Below are 5,121 nucleotides of genomic sequence, written 5' to 3' on the forward strand. Positions count from 1 at the left end.
GCTACCTCACATGAATATGCACGTAAACCATAGACTAATTTAAGCACATTATACGTGAATAACTAACTTAGCCCATTTCATATCCCATCCAGTGCAAACTTCATTGACAATGGGGAACTTGCATGATTTTTTTTTATTTCATAGGCGGACAGAAAATTATTTTCTGAATACAACAAAGAAAACCGCATGTAAATCTGAGTTTTCCTTCGCGAGATATTTAATGATAAATATTACGAATTTTAAAGCGCGGGAAAAACTCCCTCACCCCCCGAGCCACTGCCGACGAAGCCTCGATGACGTCAAAGGTGCCTAAACATCACGCGAAGCTATTGTTGTGATTGTTTGTAATAGTTGCCAGCAGTTGTGAGAGCTTCGTTTGTTAGACGTGATGATTATTTTATATTTAAAGATAAATATCCGACGATAGAGGCTTGGAAGCCCTCGTATTTTGCATTATTTATAATATTAATATCTGAGTAAGGGCATAAAATATAAAACTGGAGCAGTTAAACCAAAAATTTGATAATACCTAAATAACATCGTTGTAGGAGTCTGAGCCACGGCCATTGGAAAGGGGATACGTTAATTGTAAGTTGATGTTATCGACGGCATACCATTCATTTAAGTATGTAATTAGAACGATTTTGATGTTTACTAATGTCCGCTTACAATTAGCTTTTATATACAATAACTTCATCCGTTTATTCGTAGGTACCGGAGAATTCGTCGTTTAGGACTGTCTGTACTTGTATTATGGGGTGAATTCCAGTCAATGCAACTTTTGCTCGCTGATTGGAGACATCTAGGAACATTTTTGTGCCAAAATAGTGTTATTTTCAACGTGACATCTCCCGTTAAGCTACTGCTAATAATCACAGTGCCAGTGGTTGTAATGCACAAAGTTTAACAGGGTTGAAAAATATCGGCCAAGAGTTATCAGTTTTCCAACGCGATTGAATTGTAAAAAGTGCTATTACGCTATCGATAAATGTCTAACAGTAGTGTAAAACCTTCGTTGTTCACCGTAGATATGACATTTCACGATGAAGCTATTGAAATAAAAACTGTGTGTGAAGTTTGTTATTCCATTATTTCAACGAATAGTAGTGAGAAATGTCACCTGTGTCACTTGTGTGGGATAATTTAAGGGTTTAAATCAGTGAATAAATAGTTGTATTCATCATAACGAGTTCTGTTATTGTAAGTTGTACGTGATGAATATAAGAATGTGATAGTGACATCCAGTTTTTGATAAGAGTATTTGCCTATTTCCCACTATATTATTATGGTATATGCTAGTATATTGTTTATGGATTTACCTATATTATTGAAATAGGTTGTAGCTTGTGTGTGTGTTGGCAGCGGAACCGATTCGCGATCTCACATGTGGATTGTGTGCAGACTGTTTTGCTGTGAATTCGTACCGTAGGACGGATAGGACTACCTTCTCCGTTAATCCGGCGTTGCCAAATTCAACAGCACAGCTTACTCTAATGTCAACAGCACAGCTTACGATCGTTATCATCCAGTATTACAAGTTTCTTTTACAACTCGATTTGCCGCCGACGTATAGCAATAATTTGTCTTAACAAATTCCATGAGGGTCGTGGCATCAATTTTTGGTGTCCTAAAAAAAGGCTGGTGTCCTAACACCCCATGCCACACGCCTTTTAGGCGGCTTGCGGGGTATTATGTAGACGTAGATGAATTTCAGGTGTACTATTCGAACGAGTGGCAACGTTATCATCCATTTTTCTGATAACCAAAACACACGAAGTGAAACGCTTGTACTTCATCATCCCGATGCGGCGTTATTAATATCCCAAGTAATAATCTAGGCACAATAGCAATAGGAAAACTTTCCCAAGAATAACAGAACAAAATAAAGTGACGATGAGCGGCTAAATACTCCCTCAAAACAAATTTTACACCATGCGCTCAGCGTATTTCCCTACTCCCTACGGTTGTTTAGGCACCTATGACGTCACGCCTGGCCTCGGCAACGCTCGGGTGTCTTCGCGCAGTGGTCGGCTCAGAGAAATTTTTCTCGATTTTAAATGCAATTTTTTTATTTCTTTTGATGTCGAATGGAGAAACTGAAGGTATTTTTGCGAGCTAATGTATCCATTTGACTTATTCAAAATAGTTTTTAGAGCAATCTACGACCCATGCAAGTTCCTCATTGACCAAGCTTCATGCTACATTATTTTCTTTTGGGATGGAAAATGTGAAATTCTCTGCCACGAGTGACGGAGTTCCCCAAAAATACAGAGTAAAAAATATAAAAAATTGTAAATATTTAATATTTGTTCTACACTGTACAGAAACTTAATCATTCAAAAACAAAACAAAGAATCGAAAAAATTGGAAAACTTACGAGAAACTTACCTTGAATCGTCATTCTCTCCGAGAAAGCAACCAGGCAGCTATCTTTTCTATATATTTCTCATTGAGGAAATCGCATAAATCTCTTACTAAGGCTATTTTAACTCACACCCACAGCGAAATATTTCCATTTCCCGTCTTTTAAGCTAAGAAGCGTCATGTTGTTTCCAATTTTCCACCCTTCTCGAAGCAAAAAGACTCGAGATACAAATAAAAGTTACGAACGCTCCACGAGAGATGCTTTGTCAGTGAAAATAAATTACCTCATTACCACTTCATTATTCAACTAGATCTCGGAGAAACTAAAATTACCGATGAATCACATAAGTTGGATGTATATTATGGGCGACGCTGAACAGATAATTTTCACCTGAATCACCACGGAGACAACAATAAAAATACGTTATGACACGTGAGGACGTATGGTGAAAATAAAAGTTCTCTCCTGAGGACATTAAAAGATATCAGTGTACATTGGTTATTCTACGATCTCATATTGCGTTATGCTTGAGAGATGCAATATATAATCACCGATGCATCTCTCAAGTACGATCTCTCTCAAGCTTCGATCGCGACTTACTCGGCTCAGAATGTACTAGAATACCCAAATGACAATAGCCATGAAGCTGCCTAGATCCACGAGCATCATTAGAGTACTCGAATACCATTTTTATTCAATTCACCAGATGTTGCACATGGAGAATGTTTCTCCTTGGGAACTAGCCCTGGACAGAAGCGGATAAATTAATGGTTGAGGCATTCGAAATGTTTTGTACAGAAGAATTATGAAAATAAAACGGATCAACCGAGTGAGTAATGAGGAAGTCCAGAGGACAGTGAGAGAGAAGAGAAATCTTATGAAGACCTGAAAAAAAAGGCGAAACAATTTTAGCGATTATATCCTGATGCATGATGGACTGACAAGAACAATCGTCGAACAAGTGAGAGGTTAGAATTGAAAAGCAGGTCCTCGAAAAAAAATTCATGGAACAGATAATGACGGATGTGAAATAGAAGGAGTACGTAAACATGAAAATGTAGCTTCCAGTAGAACTGAGGGGAAAGCTTCGTAACACCTATTTTAGCATTGTTGAAGAATGAAGATGAATAAAAACTGAGAGATATAATATATTACAAATTCTAATATTTTACGAGGGGCGATTTTTACAACATCCGATGGGCCATGAACAGAAGACGAATGAATTGATTAAAAATTATTTCATTGGTAAATATTGAGCACATTTGTGGTGTCCTTTCGACACAATGGCCTCGATGATTGAGGAATTGGTCGTACCTGTGGACAGGCTTTACTATACCTTCTTCATAGGATGTTGCCGCCAATGACTTTCAATGATTTCTACCTTTATCCTAAAGCTCATCGCCCGTTTGAAAACGCTTCCCTCCTAGCCATTTCTTCATTACAGCGTAAAGATGGAAGTCGCACAGCACTATGACGGCATTACTTGGTGGGTGATCGAAAATGTCCCACTGAAATTGCTCAAGGAGCAGTTCGGCTACATCAGTGCTGAGATGACGGTCGTTGTCATGGACCAGAGAACTTCCAGCAGTCATCATGTCTCTTCTTTTGTTTTGAATGGACGCAATTATTCACACTATTTCACTCTCTAGCCACATTGCATTAAATAAAATTCTCTTTTATTGGCATAAAGGTCAAGATATGTCAATGCTGAAGCCATTCGGCGAGTTTTCTGGCTGTCGCCCCGTAGTAGGTACACACTTGGCGGGAGAATCAATTAAGTCAGTGCAGTTAATGAGATTGCTACTAACCTTAAACTAACAACTTACGGTCAGAAATGACTTGAGCGTGTGGTGCGGGGGACGCGCAATTACCCTACCTGCGATGTACTCGCCTGTCCCTTATATGTTGTTTTTGCTGAGCTATCTGAGGTTGAAAAAAGCCCTCGTACAATAAAACTACTAAAGATTCCATTTTGAAACGAATTGTATGCACAAAGAGTAACAGAACAGTGAGCGTTATTAAAACTGTTGAGCATTTGTTAGGATGAGGGATAAAATAATTGCGTAAAAACAAAGAGAATAGCCCAGTTTAGAATCCTGGGGCAGCTTTTTTGGTCTCCCATGGCTTGCTAGAAGTGAGTTTTTAAAACTGTGCCTACGGAATACAACTTTCCTTTATGTGCCTACGCCCATAAATCCATCTAACGCAGCGGCTTTCTGTTCGAAAAATTTCGATTTTTATTTTTTACTTCATCAGTTAATAGACTTGAATATTTACTCACAGGAACACGCTTGAATGAGAAAGGGCAATTGAATAGAGGTACCCGTCCGAATTAATACGGTAGACAGGAAGCTCTAATTAGATTATAGACTCAACCTTAAACTTGGCCCGCTGCAGTAAGCAGCACACGCTCTAACTCAGCTATAAAGTGAGCTTCATAATCCAACTTCACTGATTTAATGCTTCCAGCCAAAGGAAGTATTCCACAGACTAGCGCCAACAAAATCTACTCCGCTCCCCGGTTTATCAATGACCATCTTTATCACCAGGACGTCAAAATCCCGGCATCATCATCGATTCATTCAGTGATCCTCGATTTAGCTGCACTGACTAACGTCACTGGCATCTCTCTGAAATGACGAAAGAAAAATAGGAAGACTGCTTATTTAATGACTCCCGCATGTAATTCAGTGATACAAAAATCTATATGTACCAGTGAAACAGCCAAACAAATTTATTTTGGTCAGATTTGCTTA

This window comes from Ischnura elegans, chromosome 8 (genome assembly GCF_921293095.1).
Source record: "Ischnura elegans chromosome 8, ioIscEleg1.1, whole genome shotgun sequence".
NCBI classification, from domain to species: domain Eukaryota; kingdom Metazoa; phylum Arthropoda; class Insecta; order Odonata; family Coenagrionidae; genus Ischnura; species Ischnura elegans.